Source organism: Vicia villosa, linkage group LG5 (genome assembly GCF_029867415.1).
Source record: "Vicia villosa cultivar HV-30 ecotype Madison, WI linkage group LG5, Vvil1.0, whole genome shotgun sequence".
NCBI classification, from domain to species: Eukaryota; Viridiplantae; Streptophyta; class Magnoliopsida; order Fabales; family Fabaceae; genus Vicia; species Vicia villosa.
In genome coordinates this window covers 54,263,611-54,282,218 of record NC_081184.1, presented here as the reverse complement: position 1 = coordinate 54,282,218, position 18,608 = coordinate 54,263,611, and the positions used below count along the sequence as shown (strand labels likewise).

The 18,608-nt window shown below is 38.2% G+C and overlaps 1 non-coding gene and 1 pseudogene across 1 annotated transcript; one reads left to right on the top strand and one right to left on the bottom strand.

The window, feature by feature from the left end:
• Nucleotides 1-2,858: 2,858 nt before the first annotated feature.
• LOC131604674 (uncharacterized) lies at nucleotides 2,859-18,196 on the bottom strand (annotated as a pseudogene).
• On the top strand, nucleotides 5,720-5,826 carry LOC131608315 (small nucleolar RNA R71). Its single transcript, XR_009285581.1, has one exon. It is a non-coding gene; the product is annotated as a small nucleolar RNA R71 (small nucleolar RNA).
• Nucleotides 18,197-18,608: the final 412 nt, after the last annotated feature.

The window sequence follows — 18,608 nt, the reverse complement described above, 5'->3', positions numbered from 1 at the left end:
AGTGAGCAATGATCTTATGGAAGTATCTGAAAGTGGGGTTATGGATGTTCTCAGATTGGAATTCGTTCTCTTCAGGGTTGTCGTTTCCAGTGATCTTGCCCCAGTATCTTTCCAACTCCCAGTAAGCAAGACTGTCTTCAGCTACTTTGGTGTATACATCTGATCCATGAGGTAGCTCTAGCATTTCAGCAAAATCTCGGAAGCAAAAATTAAATTCCATACCAAAGAGTCTAAAGAGAATGACTCCTTTTCTTAGTCCTTGTCCACAGTTGGGAAGATAGGTCAGGGAGCTCAAGAATTCCAGAGTGAGTTTCCGGTAGGTACTAAACTTGCGGAACAAGTGAGCACCAGTCCAACCGATTTGGTCTAGCAGGTGCAAAACGCTCTCTTCGATACCAAGTCGTACCATAGTCGGTTGGTGAGGGTAGCAAGTCAAATCCGTTTGTCTTTCAGCCAGCTTATCAAATCTTGCTTCTTGTCCTCTACCACGGAACACAACTTCCATATTATCGACTTCTTGCATCTTAGTTAGTAGTTAAGAAAAACCTAGAAGTTGAAAATATTAAGATTAAGTTAGAATTAGGCTAGTGTTTATTTAAAATAAAAATAAAAGAAAAATTAAGTAACAAGTTATAATAATAAATATAATTATAAAAAGGAATATTTTCTCAAATTAAGATAGCAGTTATAATTATAATAATTATTATAAGATGTATGAAAAATTAAAAATGATTAAAATTAAAATAATTAAAAATAGAATAGAGTGTTTAAATGAAAATAAAAGGTTAAAAATAAAAATAAAATAAAATAGAAGAATAAATAAATGTGGGTTGTCTCCCACCAAGCGCTTTGTTTTATGTCGTAAGCTCGACGATTTTAAAAAATGGAAAACTATTTTTTCGAATGAGTGGGCAGCTCGTCAAGTTTAAAAACTTCGATGTTTTCATCGTGTTCGAGATGATGGTAATACTTTAGACGTTGCCCATTTACGACAAAAGGCTTTACAGTTTCTCCTTTGATTTGTATCGCTCCACTCGGAAATATGTTAGTTATTTCGAAAGGGCCAGACCATCTAGATCGTAACTTACCAGGGAATAGTTTTAGTCTAGAATTAAATAAAAGTACTTTATCGCCTATGCTAAAATTTTTCCTAGATATACGCTTGTCGTGCCATTCTTTCGTTCTCTCTTTATAGATTTTGGCATTTTCATAAGCGTCTTGTCTAAGTTTTTCTAATTCGTTTATGTCTAGAAGTCGTTTCTCACCAGCGGCAGTGTAGTTTAGGTTTAAGTTCTTAATGGCCCAATAGGCTTTATGTTCTAACTCTACCGGTAGGTGGCATGATTTTCCATAAACGAGTTTGAATGGGGTAGTTCCTATTGGAGTTTTGAAAGCTGTTCTATAAGCCCATAAAGCTTCATTTAGCTTGGTTGACCAATCTTTCCTAGATATAGCAACAGTTTTCTCCAATATTTGTTTTATTTCGCGGTTAGATACTTCTACTTGTCTGCTTGTTTGTGGATGGTATGGTGTAGCTATTCGATGATTTACTCCATATTTTTGAAGGAGTTTCTCAAGTATTCTTGAAATGAAATGGGAACCACCATCGCTAATTACCAATCTTGGCACACCAAACCTAGGAAAGATGACGTTTTTGAAGAGTTTGGTGACTACTCGTGTATCGTTTGTAGGAGAAGCGATAGCCTCTATCCATTTTAAAACGTAATCGACGGCTACGAGTATATATTGATTTCTAAACGACGATGGAAACGGACCCATGAAGTCTATTCCCCAGACGTCAAATATTTCTACTTCAAGAATGCCTTTTTGAGGCATTTCACCACGTCTCGAAATGTTTCCGGTTCGTTGGCATCTATCACAGTTTATTACAGCAAAATAAACGTCTTTCCATAGGTTGGGCCAGAAAAGTCCAGATTGAAGGATTTTGGCGCAGGTTCTAGATGTGCTATGGTGTCCTCCACACGGTGCAGAATGGCAGTGTGTTATTATACTTCCTATTTCTTCTTCGGGTACACAACGTCTAAAGATTCCATCGGGGCCTCTTTTGAACAGGAGTGGGTCGTCCCAATAGTAATGTTTTAGGTCGTGGAAGAATTTCTTCTTCTGTTGGTAACTTAGATCAGGAGGAAGCACACCAGCAGCTAGGTAGTTTACGAAATCTGCATACCAAGGTGTGTCAGAGCGGGTTAACGCTATTTCAGCTAAGTTGTTGGTTTCAGCATTTGGATGGTATGGTTCGAATTCATTTGCTTCTAATTGAGCGATGAGTCTTTCATAAGGGAAATCATCGTCAATTGGTACTTGTTCGGGTTTTAGATTTTCCAATCGAGAGAGGTGATCTGCTACGACATTTCAGTACCCTTTTTATCTTTAATTTCCAGGTCGAACTCTTGTAGTAACAAAATCCATCTCAAAAGTCTTGGTTTGGCGTCCTTTTTGGTTAGGAGGTACCTAATGGCGGCATGGTCAGTGTATATGATTATTTTGGCTCCTACCAGGTAAGAACGGAATTTGTCTAATGCAAATACGACAGCTAATAATTCTTTTTCTGTCGTGGCATAATTCATTTGAGCTTCGTCTAGGGTTCTACTCGCATAGTATATGACATGTAGTTTCTTATCTTTTCTTTGCCCTAGAACGGCTCCTACAGCATAATCACTCGCGTCGCACATTATTTCGAAAGGCTCATTCCAGTCAGGAGGTTGCATAATTGGCGCAGAGATTAATGCTCGTTTAAGCGTATGAAATGCTTCAGTGCATTTATCGGTAAAAATGAATTTGGCGTCTTTCATTAGTAGTTCAGTTAAGGGTTTTGTAATTTTAGAGAAATCCTTAATGAAACGTCGGTAAAAACCAGCGTGTCCTAGAAAACTTCTTATTTCTCTAACGGTTTTGGGAGGTTGAAGGTTTTCGATAATTTCAATTTTGGCTTTATCTACTTCGATCCCTCTATCGGATACGATGTGTCCAAGTACAATTCATTGTCGAACCATGAAATGGCATTTTTCCCAATTAAGGACCAGGTTTACGCTTACGCATCGTTTAAGTACCAGTTCAAGGTTCTCTAAACATGTTTCGAAACTTCCTCCACAGACAGAGAAGTCGTCCATAAAGACCTCCATTATTCCATCTAGGAAGTCGGCAAATATTGCCATCATGCATCTTTGGAAGGTCGCGGGTGCATTGCAAAGCCCAAAAGGCATTCGTCTATAAGCGAATGTACCATATGGACAGGTAAACGTAGTCTTCTCTTGGTCGTCAGGGTGGATAGGAATTTGGAAAAATCCGGAGTATCCATCTAGATAACAGAAATGCGAGTGTTTAGCTAGGCGTTCGAGCATCTGATCTATGAAAGGTAAAGGGAAATGGTCTTTTCGTGTAGCTTTGTTTAGCTTCCTATAGTCAATGCACATTCTCCATTCAGTTTGGGTACGTTGTGCTACAGATTCGCCTTTAGCGTTAGTGATTACAGTAACTCCTCCTTTCTTTGGTACGACGTGAACAGGGCTAACCCATTTACTATCGGATATAGGATATATTATTCCGGCTTCTAGTAGTTTTTGGATTTCCTTTTTAACCACATCGCTCATAATAGGATTTATCCGCCTTTGATGTTCTCTAAAGGTTTTACAGTCGTCTCCGAGCATAATGCGGTGCATACAGAGGGAAGGACTTATTCCTTTCAAATCTGATATGTTATATCCTAAAGCGGTTGGGTATTTTCTTAGGACAGTAAGTAATTTTACAGTCTCGGTTTGTCCTAAGTTGGCGTTCACTATAACTGGTCGGTTTAGTTCTTCGTCTAGGAATTCGTATTTAAGATCAGTAGGCAGTGTTTTCAGTTCTATAGCAGGTTTCTTCGATCCAGGTATTGGATCAGGAGTAAGGGCCAAGCATTCACTCAAGTGGTTATCTTGATATTCCCCACGCCAGTTGTCATCTTCAAGGATTGGCGGTATAGGAATTTTTAGGATCTCGGTTTCCTTATTTGGCTCGGATTGTATTTGATTAACACACTCGTCGATTATGTCAGCAGAACAGCATGTGTCAATTATAGAAGGTGCTTTTAGGAATTGGGAAAGGATAAATTCTATTTTCTCTTCTCCTACTTCAAAAGTAAGCTTTCCTCGCTTTACGTCTATAATTGCACCAGCGGTTGCTAAAAATGGTCTTCCTAATATGATCGGGATGTTAGAATCTTCTTGGATATCCATAATGATGAAATCAGTTGGGATGTAGAATTGACCTACACGAACCGGGATATTCTCTAACATTCCTACAGGGTATTTTACTGAACGGTCAGCTAGTTGAAGAGACATTCTCGTTGCTTTAAGCTCACCTAGATTTAGTTTCTTTCAGGTCGAAAGAGGCATCAAACTAACACTAGCTCCTAAATCGCACAGGGCCTTCTCTATAATGGTTTTACCTATTACGCAGGGTATGGAGAAACTACCAGGGTCTTTCAGTTTTGGAGGCATGTTATTTTGGATGATAGCGCTACATTCAGCGGTAAGCGTCACGGTTTCGTTATCCTCGAGTTTCTTTTTGTTCGATAAGATTTCTTTTAGGAATTTAGCGTACGAAGGCATTTCAGTTATGGCTTCTGTGAATGGTATGGTTATGTTTAATTGTTTCAGAAGTTCTACAAATCTTTTAAATTGCGCTTCGGTTTTTGATTTAGCTAATCTCTGAGGATAAGGAATTGGCGGCTTATAAGGTGGTGGTGGAACATAAGGTTTTTCCTTTTCAGATTCCACTTCGTTATTGTTCTCTTTAGTCTTAGCAGCTTGGTCATCATTTGATGTCTTTTGGGTTTCCTTTGGCTCTTGTTGTGACATGGGTACGTTTTGAGTTCTAGGATCAATGGGTCCATCGTAATTCGTTCCACTTCGTAGTGTTATTGCGTTCGCATGTCCTTTAGGATTAGGTTGTGGTTGAGCAGGAAACGTGCCAGCAGGGGCAGCAGTAGGTGCTTGTTGTTGAGCTACTTGTGAGATTTGAGTCTCTAGCATTTTGTTATGTGTAGCTAAAGCATCTACTTTGTTCGATAGTTGTTTTAGTTGCTCGCTATTGTGAATGTTTTGATTCAGGAAGTCTTTGTTGGGAAGCTATAAAGTTTTCCATCATGATTTCTAGATTCGACTTCCTAGAGGTGTTTTGAGCAGCTACAGGCGCTTTTTGGTAGCCAGGTGGTACATCAGGTGCTTGTCCAGGTGCGTACAAAGCATTGTTGTTTTTATAGGAAAAGTTTGGATGGTTCTTCCATCCAGGGTTGTACGTGTTAGAATAAGGGTTTACTTGAGCATAATTTACTAGATCAGATGGGGCTCCAGTCAAGAGTTGACATTCGGCAACTACATGTCCAGTCAATCCACAGATCTCGCAGTTAGGTGTTACAGCAGCAGCGGTGGCTGAAGGAGTGATGATTAAGTTCTCGATCTTTTGAGTTAAAGCGTCTACTTTCGCATTAACGCGGTCTATACCACTTACTTCGTACATTCCTCCTTTGGTTTGGGCTTTCTCTAGAGCAGCGCGTTCTCCACCCCATTGGTAATGGTTTTGTGCCATGTTCTCTATGAGGTTATATGCTTCATCATGAGGTTTGTCCATTAATGCTCCGCCAGCAGCGACATCTATAGTCATTTTAGTGTTATATAGGAGACCACCATAGAAAGTATGGATGATCAGCCATGGTTCGAGTCCATGATGAGGGCATAGTCTAAGCATGTCCTTATAACGTTCCCAAGCTTCGAAGAGTGATTCGTTATCTTTCTGGGTAAATCCGTTGATTTGACCTCTGAGCATAGCAGTTTTGCTAGGCGGGAAGTATCTCGCTAAGAATACTCTCTTCAATTCGTCCCATGTAGTTATGGAGTTTGAAGGCAGGGATTGAAGCCACGCTCTAGATCTATCTCTCAAGGAGAAAGGAAAGAGACGTAATCGAATAGCTTCGGAACTAACATTGTTAGCTTTGACGGTGTCGGCGTATTGCACGAACACAGATAAATGGAGGTTAGGGTCGTCTACAGGGCTTCCAGAGAATTGATTCTGTTGAACAGCTTGGACCAGCGAAGGTTTCAGTTCGAAATTGTTTGCCTCAATCGCAGGTGGTGCGATACTTGAGTGCGGTTCAGCGCGCGAAGGAGCGGCATAGTCTCTAAGAGGACGAAGAGAAGCCATCTCTAACTTTGGGGTGATTTGATTAATTTGATCAGTAAAAGTCAATTCCTGATTAATCGGAATTGGTGCTACTTCGGGAAGATTGCGAGCTCGACGTTTGACGTTAATGAAACGTTCGATCTCGTTAATTCGTTGTATTAAATCTCCTCCTTGTGAACGAGTATTTGGCATACAATCGTTCATAAAGAAAGGGAAGAATTGTCTTAGTCTCTACGATGTAACAGTGAGTTACGATATCGACTTAAATAGTCCTCGGCAACGGCGCCAAAAACTTGATCGCGATTTTACGTGTCTATAAATCTGATGACTGCAAGTGCACAGTCGTGTCGTGTAGTTTTAAAAGATATCGAATCCACAGGGACTATGAATCGATCTACCGTTATCTAAGGTTACTATGTAAAGCTAGGGCTACTAAAATTTTGATTGTTCCTAAGGGAGAATGATTGTGAGAAATAAAGAATATAATAAAAGATAGGTATCAGTATGCATTTCGTTTAACTTAAGGTAATCCGAAGGTCCATTGGCTTTTGCATAATTTAATTAAAAATCTTTACTAATTCAATTGATTAAAAATCCTCGTCTCAAACTTTCGCTCTGTTGATTCAGATTACTATCCTAATCCTAATGTACGCTTTCGCCATCCCATTAGATTTTAGAAGAGCTTTTTGGAAACAACGTAATTAATAAAATGCCTATTTTATGAAGTTATTATCTATTTAAATCTCCTAATCTCAAACTTTCGCTCTGTTGACTCGAAACATGCTAATATCCCTAACGTACGCTTTCGCCATCCCACTCGGGTGTAAAAACAATTTTTGAAAATAAATAAGACCCAATTAGTTTTAATACGCTTTCGCCATCCTTAAAACTAATGTCCTATGTCTACTATCTGATTAAAGATCTCAAACTTTCGCTCTGTTGATTTTAACCTTTGACTGTCTTAACCCCTCAAACTTTCGCTCTATTGGTTTTAAGACTTACTAATTAAATTAGACATATAAACCAAAAATAAGTGATATTTAATAAAACATAATTAAGCCAATTTATTTCGGATCCCACGGTTAACTTACTCTACATACCGACACCTTAGTAATTTAGCCAGACATATTAATACGGTTAAACATGCATAAATAGATTCGGTTTATAATAATAGGCATGTTAATAGGCATACAATATATCATGCAAATAAACATATAAATAAAGCGGTAAATATTAAACCTGAATTAAATAAATGGCAAGTAAATCTTCAAGTATCGAACCTCCACCACAGGTTGGCTGGGTCGTTCTTCGGAATTTAAACGAACGGAAAATAAAACAAGGAAATAAAAGCGATAAATCTAACGTAAGGCTAGATTTATAAAAAGTTCACAACAATTTCCGGTGTAGAAATCGTTGTGAGAAAATAAGTGTTTGAATGAAAGCAGAATGAAAATATGGTTCGCGGTACAATTTCGGCAGCACTTTGTTAGCAGGAAATCAGACAGTTTGGACTGAAGTGACTGCTTCTATTTATAGGGGATGCTTTGCAGTGACGTTGCGTGAAAAGAGGAAGTTCTTCAGACTGGGTTGGAGACGTGCGTCTCCGATTCTTCAGGAAGACTGGGTGCGTGACTTGAGACGTGCGTCTCAAGTGGAGAATCTTTAGGGAAATGGAGACGTGCGTCTCCCTTTTGCTGATGTGGCCTAGACGTGCGTCTCCACTTACTTGTGTGGTTTGGGATGCTTTCCTTCGTGGGCTGGATTGCTTCATTGGGTCTTTGGGTCTCTTTCAGCACACTTGGGCCTTATTTGCACCCCTCTTTCACTTCAGCACTCCTTTTTCATCTTTTAGGCATAGATAGGGGTCGTTTTAGCTCCATTTCTTCTCTTTTTCACAATTAGTCATAATAAGAGTGTAAAACCTGAAACAAAGCAAAAACTCGCGTAATATCATAATAAATCAATATAATAAACGGAAAATGCTATAAATATCTATAGATTTCAGGCTAAATATACGATATAAAATCGTGTTATCAAATTCCCCCAGACTTGAACCTTTGCTTGTCCTCAAGCAAAATAACAAGATAGAAAAGGGAGGACAGCGAAATGAAATACGCTTCCACCACGTCGTTCGGTCATACTCAGCTACATTGTGTTCTTGTTTGAAAATAATGTTGCAGATCCAAGCAATAAACTTATAGTAGCGACACTAGACAACTCCCAGTATGCATACCAATCTGAATCATGCCATTATAGCTCGACCTTTGACTCGTAATCATGTTTTACCTTTTTCATTCGCGCGCAATCACATTAAGCCCATTATCTTGACACGCACATAGCAGAGTAGTCGGTTAGTGACTATGATCCTTTTTATGGAGTTCTGGCACCGTTATGTGGTATACTCCTTAGCGCTCATTTGAGGATTGTGGGGAATAGGACAATAGTCCTTCCTACCAAGTTCAGTACCAGATGACTTCTGAACCAATCAACAATGAGTTTTTAAATTCTTTGTATTTGAGATTTGCGACCGTTAGGTTAAATGATCTTGTGAGGATCACCTTACTTAGTAGGCACATTTCTTATTATGGTTAAGCACATAATTATTATTATGAGGATCATACACTTATATTCATCGACTCTCTGCGTAGTTGGTATCTAAGACGGTGCCGACTGCTAGAATAAACTACTAAGGGTTACTTCAAAAATTAAAGTCGATGGTTTCGGTATAAAGGGTATTCAAATAGGTTACGCATACTTGGGGGTTTTAGAGTGTAGGGACAATAAGGATATTGACTTAAATCTTAGCCAATTGTTATGCGTTTGGTGTTTAAGTAGCTTCGTATTTCTCGAACGTGTGGGGTTTTTGCGTTTATCGTTTAAGAGCAAAATTTTTTGTTATGGCTCAAGAAAATGGAAGAAATTGAAATAACTACGGAATTATAAAGATAATACTTGAAATTCCATAAATATTCTTTATTGAATTAGAAAAAACATTACAAGGAAGGGAAATAAAACTAGAAAGGAAAAGGAAAGGAAAATAGACTAAAGCAAGTAATACGACTCCCCCAGACTTAGATGATGCAGTATCCTCAATGCATGAGAACTACTCCTCAATGTTGCGGTTCCGAGAACTGTTTGCGCCTCTTGTACGAACACGGCGACGTCTATCAGTAGGAGAGCCATTCACACGAATGTTAAGATCATGCAATTGTGTAGCAATTTCAGTGTATTGACCTTCGTTCCTAATAGCATAGTCACGGTGCTCCTGTTGCATCTCTCGAATAATCCTTAGTGTTTCATTTTGATTTGTCTGCATAGCTTGAAATAGGTGGTCTTGTCGTTGAATTGCAGCATACATGGCATCAAGAGTGATAGGCGGAAGGTTGTTTTGAGGAGGTTGGTTGTCATCAGCTTGTCCTTGGTTGAGTTCTTCTTCATTTGCATCCACAGGTTCATTTGGATGTTCAGGTTGGTTATCTTGAGGATTGTCTTCAATAAGCCTCCAACGCTGAACATAACGGATGTTGATTCTTTCGGGGCACGGAAGGATGACATAAGGAATCAGAACTTTGTTGACGACCAAAGTGTATCACCCATCATGGCGGGGTGAAACCAAGTGGGAGTCACGGCAATAAGTGAGGTCAAGTGATTGAGCATGCATCATGAGATGAGAGAGTGAAAGGAGCTCATCACCAAGACCTAAGGCACAAGCCAAGGAAGTAATAATACCGCCAAACAGAAAGGGGTTTGTAGCGGGGGCGTTGACAACATCAGAAACCAAACACATATTCTCCGTAGCAACCCCAAAGTAGTTGTTTCCTTCCATGGCTCTCAGGCGCTTTTCCAAAGTCTGATACTGCTCTTTGACATCTTCAATATCTCCAGCATCTCCTTGACTTCCATTCTGGGAACGGGCAGCTTGATATTTAAACACAGGATTCACATGAGTAGGTTGAGCAACAGTATGCACAATAGCCTGAGATTCAATCATGATAGGAGCACAAAAAACTTGGTTTGAAGCTTGACCATTCATAAGTTGTGAAGATTGACCAATACCAGGAGTCTTCTCAATGGGAGGAGTGTAAACAAGTGGCAAATCAAACTCAGGCCACGTAGAAGGTGGTTGTTGAGTAGGTTGAGGGTCAACATCAGCACTTAGGACTTCAACAATGACAGTCTTTTGAGGCGGTTCTCCTCTAGCAATCAAAACTTGCAGCATTTCTGTTAGCTTGGTCATGCCTGACTTCAATCCATCAATTTCTATTCTAACATCTGCATTGTGTTGCTCTTGGTATTCCATTCTTCTTTTGACGTTGGCTCTAGTTCAGTACTTCTGTGGAGGAATCAGCTTGACGGTAGACAGACAACTCTGAAGATGGAGACAGACAATAATAAGTTTTCTGGACAACCTAGATGTATGTATGCAAATGATGCAATTGTTGTTGTCGCTTTTTATTTATTTCATTTTCAAGGAATTCAAGTTATTAACTTGTAAACATCAAAACATGAAGGATGTAAACCCTATATTGGATCAAAGCTTTGATCAAGTTATCATCAAGATCAATCACCCATTTTGGTGGATTAAGGTTTTCACCCTATCAACACCCAAGATCCATTGAGTTTGATGAAACTTATGATGTTTACAAAGAAAGACCTATGAGTTCCTTGGAAATCAAATGAATGCATGGATGCATGGTTTATGCATCAATCACAATCAAGATCACACACGGCCGCACGAACAAAGTTCAAAGGTTCGATGTCACGAGCATGGAGTCAAGGTTAAGAACCACCCCAAAGGTATGTAGTAGGGAATTTTGTATCTTCTGAACGGGTTCTACAAAGGTTCCCAGAGTTTTCAATCTTCTACCAGATACTACCGGCTCGCATAACTACTCATGGGCGCCAATATTATTCCTAAAAAGACCTCGTCTGAGCGTAGCATCACATGACAACAAGCTCGAATTGGTACTTGAACTTGTTTATGCGCTACATCCTAACAAGGCTTAGATTGGTTACAAGGGTTCTAGGCCATTCAGCATCTACGGACACTCACTATTGAAAGTAATAGCGTTCTTATGATGGTTTGTAACAACATCTACTACCTTCCATGGGGCCTCCACTGATTGGGGTTCCACCATATGATGCTCATGTTAAGGATTTCTCCTAACATGCAACTATTGGGCTTACCACCTCCTATCTCAAGTTACTCACAAAACTCCAGGTTAGGACTTTATCTCATCATAGAGGAACCATCGAGCACCAAAAAGAAATAAAACACACAATAATATATACAGATAAAACACACAGATAAACAAAAAAAGGCTTAACACACTTAAAATTGGGTCCCCAGCGAAGTCGCTATTTTTCTATAGCGGGGAAAATCTGAGTTCAAAGCCATTGAATTGACTTGACTCATTATTTCAGTGAAAGTCGCCACCGTGCTTTATTGTTCCCAAAGGAAAAGGGAAAAGAACGAAGAAAACCCAAAGTTTGTTCTTAAAACAAAAAGAAGAGATCTTAGGTACGGGTGTTGATTATACAAGGGGAATGTTTTAAGCACCCCTCATATCTGTGGTACTCCACAGGAACCTTTTTGAAAATTTGTGTTTATTAAAAGATATTGTATGCAAAAGAAACAGTTTGTTTGATTTTGAAAATAAGCTCGGCAAGACATCAAGCCTTGTGCCTACATACCTCCTCGGTGCAATGGAGAAGTCAGAGCTAATGTAGTTCCACTTAAAAGGGAAAAGGTTTTTAAAAGGAATAAACACTTTATCATCGTCGGAGAGAATACTGAGCCATTGATCTTGATCATGAGAACAAAGGATTCTTTGCATCACAAATGAAAGAAGGGCTCCAAATCGGATAAAAATCAATGAGTATGCCACTAGCTCTCTCACGTGGAAAAGATCCCATAATATCGATCAATTTCAAAATCGTGGGGTATCGCAACTGACTACAACAATTAATCGTGTCTAAACATTAAAAGAAAAGCCACTGAGGGCAAAAGATATTTTTAAAGAAAAGGTTTTAAAATTGATAACAAACATAAGAAGATTTTGGAAAAAGGGAGAAGATTTTTAAAATCGAAGAAGGAAGCAAGAGATGAAGAGACTATCCTAGAGCTTAAAATAAAAGCTAAGGAAAGAAAGATCTAACCAAAAAGAAGCCAACACTTGACATTAAGAGTCAAGGTAGATTTACCATCCTTTGGAATATCAACACTAAGACAACATATTACCACTTGGGGATCCAGATGAACTTATTGACTTTAGCACAACTTTGCATTAAGCACATTAAAATCATGACGAAAATCGGGCAGAGTAACGGCTGTTTTTGAGTAAAATCCTTATCATGACGCCTTGGAATTAACCATCAAGGGCTTTACGAGGAAATACCTGCACACACAAACAGACAACAATCCAATGCCAGAATGACAGAATAACATCAGAGTAACAACAGAATAACAGGGTCCAGAGGTACTAAGTCCAACAAGTCCATATCTCCAAAATGCTCGGGATAGTAACCAATAGTCCATAAAGAGCCTTAGGTGTTTTTTTATTTTATTTTAAGTTGTTTATTAGTGTTTTAACCCAAAAATAGAGTATGGTCCAAGTGGACAAAAAGAAAATAGAGGAAACATAAACAAAGCGTCCAAATGGACAAAGGGAAAATAGCGAAAAATAAACGTCCAAATGGACAAAGAGAAAATGGCGGAAACATAAACATGATGAATGATAAAATGAAGCATAAAACGAGAAATATAAAGAGCAATATAATAGAGTGCTGAAAATAAAGTTAGTAGTTAAGTTTTAAAGATGACCATCTTGAAACTTGTCAAGTAAATCACCAAAGTTAGTAATGAAGATCGATGGTGAGTGAAGGATGTTCTCGGATTTAAATTCAATGAAAGTTTATCAGAAGCTTGATAAAATCATAGCGACTACACGATACACTTCCATAAGTCTTAAATCAACCGCATACAATTCTCTTCCATATTTGATATTTTTATTCGGGACACGAAATATTGCGTTATGTTAAGCAGATCGCCAAGTGATTTATGTAGAAATCACCCTACAAAGAGGCCGGTCGAATTTTTATGTGTTAATGCATGTGAGAGAAGCGATATAAAGATCACTCTCCGAAAGCAATACCGCACGAAAAGAAAATAGGTAGCGATCTCGTCTTTACCTAGAATCCATAAGAATTCTCAAGGTATTAAGACTTTCATCGATCAAAAGAAAAAGAAATAAAAGAAGAAACCACATTCAAAAGCACCTTCCATCCATAATTTCAATCACTTAATATTGCGAATTCGGATTCTCATCCTATCAACGCCCTAAGTCCATTGATATTATAAAGGAATTAGGCCTCTAATTTGTGATTCAAAGAAAATATCAAAAGAAAGGAGTAGAAGAAGAGTTAAAACCAAAAACAAGTTTAAAATGGAAAAAAGCAAAAAGCTGCCAGGAATTTGATTTACCTCTGTAGGAAATCAATTTACCTCTATAGGAAATCGATTTCCTGAGTGCAGTTTTCACATCTGGCGCAAAAACCAGAGTGGAAATCGATTTCCCTCTGTAGGAAATCGATTTCGTGCGCGCAGTTTTAAAGAAACAGCATTAGGAAGCATAAAGCCTTGTTTAAGCAAAAACACAAACACCTTATGATCTCATATATCAATTTGCACGAATTTTGCATCAAATCTTCACCAAATATCACTAATTTAGCATCAAAGATGCGTCACACACAAGCACAAAAGAATCACATTGTGGAATATAAAAAAAGATATAGAAATTTACCAAATCTTGAACAAAACTTGGATCTACTTCAAGAAAACACCAACACAAGTCTTGATCTCTCAATAATTGAAGAAAAAAGAGAGATGGATGATGGTTTAGTTCAAAGTTAGTGAGGTTCAAGATGTAACTCACTAACTTTATGAAAGAAAAGAGAGCTTTCAGTGAATTTGGTAGGGATGAGGAGAGAAATTGCAAGTTTATTTGGCTATTCAAGCTTGTCAAATGAAGAGGTGAAGGCCTCTATTTATAGAATTGGAGGTGGAGGTGTGGGCAATTTTTTTATTTTTCATTTGGTAATTAACTTGTGTTTAATTTGGTAAAGTAGGGTTAAAATGAGGTTAATGAGAGAAATTAATTTGTGGTGAGGTGGAATATTGGTAAATGACAAAGAATAATCAAGAAAAATGTGTTTGGTGCCAAAGTGATGTCATGCTTTCCTCTTTTTTTCAAATTTCATCCATGGAAATCGATTTCCCGATGAATTGATTTCCTCAGAAATTTTTTCAAAAATTCTTTTTCTTGCATTGCTTTGGTTCTTGCTCGATCTCTTGCTTGTAAAAACACAAATAAAAGAAACAAAGTTTATTTTTTTGGATTTTGGTTAGTACAAAACAAATTAAACAAATATAGATGCTTGATGATTCCCCTCAGAGACGAAGTGAGCATAACACAAAAAATGAAACCTCAAAATTGTGATCTTGATTGATGATTGAAATGCAAATGATGTATGATCTTAGGGTCAAAATTTGGGGTTTGACACTAGGGTATGATGCCAATGGTCGTTGTGAATTCCATTCAGGGGCCCCAGACCACTGATCGCGACAAAGTGGGTATGTCTGTGATTATGACTGCAAGTGCACAGTCTATCGCGTAGTTTTAAAAGATATCGAACCCAAAGGACTAAGAATCGACCTAATGTAGTTAATTGTCACTATGTAAATCTAAGGCTATCGTTTGATTGATTAAGATCAGACGGGGAAAAAAAGAAAATAGAATTAAATTAAATCAAAAGGGAAATTATATCGGTATGTAATAGTCGGGCGTCGGGGATCTAGTAAACTATCGACGCGGATCGTAATTTAAAAATACCTTTCTGTAGAAATCATTAGTTTAAAAACTTTCCTCTTACACTCTCGTGTTTATTGATTATGATCTCACTATTAAACCTAAGTGAGCGCTCTCGCTGTATCAATTAAAGTTTAAAATGATTTTTGAAAACAAATGAAGACTAATTAACCTTAAAGCGGTCTCGCTGTATTTAAGGTTAATGCTTAATTCCTACTGTCCAGTTAAAACCTCAAACTCTCGTTTTTATTGATCCTAACTTCTATTGTTTTTAACTCTCGTTGCAAAACAGTTTAATTAAGAATTAGAAATTATAACCAGATAAATAAATCTCCGTTAATAAATTACGTCGATAGCGTCAATAGATTCCCTCGGTTATATGACTTTACATACGGATAATGGATATTTAACCGGACATTATTTTGATAGAAGAATTAGAACAAATATAACAGATATAAATTAATCCAGACATAATTTGATAAATTAACATGAACAGTAGATAATAATTAATGCTAATAAATAAACCTGAATTAAATTGCACACTGAAAATTGAAATCTTGCAGCACTGATTCATGAATCCGGGACTTGAAATAAATGCTGATACTAAATCTAATCCTAAAAACTAAAAACTAAATCTGAAGTTTAAAAAGAAACTGAATTGCAATAGTATTTCCGGTATGGAAATCTATTGCAGAAAGTGGTTTGGAAGAAGTAGACTGAAATAGAAATTGAAGTTGCAGAAAATAAAAATGACGATGCTAGGGTAAATTTTCGTAACCCTTGCAATTGGTCTTGCTGGGTATTTATAGAGCTCCTTCAGATTCTTGGACTTGGATTTTTTTCGTCTCAGTAGCAAGCTTTTCGGAGAAGAAATTGGCGGAGAGAAAACTGGGCTTGACGAACTTCTCTTCTGGGCGTGAGTGTGTAACTCACGTCACACACTAAGTAAACAAAGTGTGTCGACCGGCAGGGAGGGGGCATGACGGACGACATGGCCTTCCTTGTGCCACTCGTCACGTGCTCTCTTCTTTTCACCTTGGGCTTTGCTTGCAGTATTGATGTGGGCCTCTTTCTTCTTATTTGCACCCCCATCAATTCAAGCGTTCATTTAGCATTTTTCTCTTTATTTTGGCTACTTTATTTGATCATTTCTTTTGCAAGCCCTGATTTAATAAATACCTGAAACAAATACAAAATACCGGCATAATACGAAATAAACTAATAAAATCAAATTAAATAAAACAATAATACATGTAAATTAAGCTAAATATACGATATGTTTTCGTGTTATCAAACTCCCCTACACTTGAACTTTGCTTGCCATCAAGCAAACAATCAAAGAAAAAGGTTTTACATATGCATGACAATCATCTCGATCCATACTCGGTCGCAGTGATACCTTGCTAGAGATATAGAAGCTCAATATGAACACTAAAGACACAGTGGTGACACTAGACAACTCCAACTTATGCAAACCAATTCGAATCATGCCATTATAGTTCATCTAGATCCTTTCGCTAAATTTTACTTGTTTTCATTCGAGCGTAACCACATTAAGCCCTTTATCTTCGAACGCACATAGTAGAGTAACCGGTTAGTGACTCTGATCCTTATTAACACGGGGCTCTGTCACATTTCTGTGGTATCCACTTCTTTTACCAAATGTAAGCTGCGGGGGATCAAACCGTAACTCGCCCTACCAAGTTCAATACCAGATAATTTTGAACCAAACAACAATAGGTTGCTTTATTGTTCATGAGATACACATCCTTTGGGTTAAATGACCGGGTGAGGGTCACCTAGCTTAGTCGGTGTAATCTTTAAATTTTTACTAAAAAATTTTCAGGATCATTCACTTATATTCATCGACACTCTATGTAGTTTGTGTTTAAGACGGTGCCGACTGCTGAATAAACTACTCGAAGCTACTTTAAAGCTAGAGGTTAAAGATTTGGAATAATAGGTACTCAAATTGATCTTGCATAAATCGGGGTTCTAGAGTGTCAAGACTGTAGCAATTTTGTTTAATAGTGATTCAGTTTCTAACGTATCTTTTAATTGTGTATCTTTGCACTTTTCGAGCGTGTCAGGCTATGCATATAAAAAGAATTTATGGTTCAAGTAGGCAGAGAATTCGACAACTGAAAGGTACTCACATATATTGAACTTAAAGTACATGGATTGAAACGAGAGAAAATTAAAATATATTTTTTTTAGGGTAATAACTAGAAATACTGGAAATTAAATACTAGGAATTTAAATCTACCAAAAATATAAATAGAAAAGCAGCGAGCTTCCTCCCCCACACTTAAACTTTGCGTTGTCCTCAATGCAACTTTGTGTGGTGGGAACGCTAAAAACTCACTACTCGTTTCCTCTTCCTCGTGCTCGGCCTCGGGCACGTGCTCTACCTCTTCTTCATCCTTCATCGCCGTCTCTAGGCGGAACTATCCCAACATGATACACATACTCATGTAAGCCTTCAGCACGATATGTCAAACAATGCATTTCCTCCGTGAGGTTTGCAATGCTTTGATCATTCCCATATGCATAATTGTGTTGATCCCTTTGCATGTGACACATCACCGTCATCATTTCATTCTGCCCCGCCTTATTCCTCTGATGACACTGAATTTCTTCCTCGTGGTTGCGTATCATCTCTCTATACACGTCATCCAGTGTGACTGGTCGATTTCTTCTTTGAGGTTGATGTCCAGATGATCCAGCAACATTTTCAGGATTGGGTTAGGGGTTTGCATTGGGCTGAGGCTCTTCTTGATCCATTTCTTGTTCGATCTCACCCACATTATCTCAATGTTTTGATTATCTTGTATGTTCTCACCAGGAGCAGGTGCTTCAAGGTCATAGATCCAGTTGTTTCTGCGGTCTATCCTAGTGATCTCGCTGTTTGGCAATATAACACTGCGAACTTCCCTGTTTTGCACCATGAGGTTGAATCTTCCGTCCGGTCTTGCCTTGATGAGGCGACCAGCTCTGCAGTTGTTGATATCCATAAAAACAGCTGGTAGAGATGACAGATTTTCTAGCCTATCATTTAGATCGAGGGCTGGAGCTATACTAGTGACAAGCCATCCTACACAGAAGGGTGTGTTTCCTTCTCTTGACACGAGAGCTTGAACGTGAGACATGAGGAAAGTGCTGGTGTCGCCCTCGATTTTTTACACCTCTCGTGGTGAGAGATACAAACTGACTCTTCTTTTGTTTGTGAATTTTGAAAATCAGAGAGTCGCCACCGACTTTTATTTTATCTAATTAAGGAAAGGTTTACAAAAGAAACAGAAAAAGACCTTTAAGAGATTTTGGGTTTGGGGGTAGGTTATACAAAGGGAAGGTATTAGCACCCCTTTGTATCCATGGTTATCCATGGGCTCTTAATTGCTTAGCTCACTTGTTTTGAATTATCTGTCTTGCCTTGAAATGCTTGTATGTGGTTTTAAAATACCTTTGTAAATGGGCTTTGTAACGATCCTTGTGCGGATGTATACAAAGTGTTTTATCTTTCGAAAGATGTTTTGAAAAAAGAGCTTTAACTTCGTAATG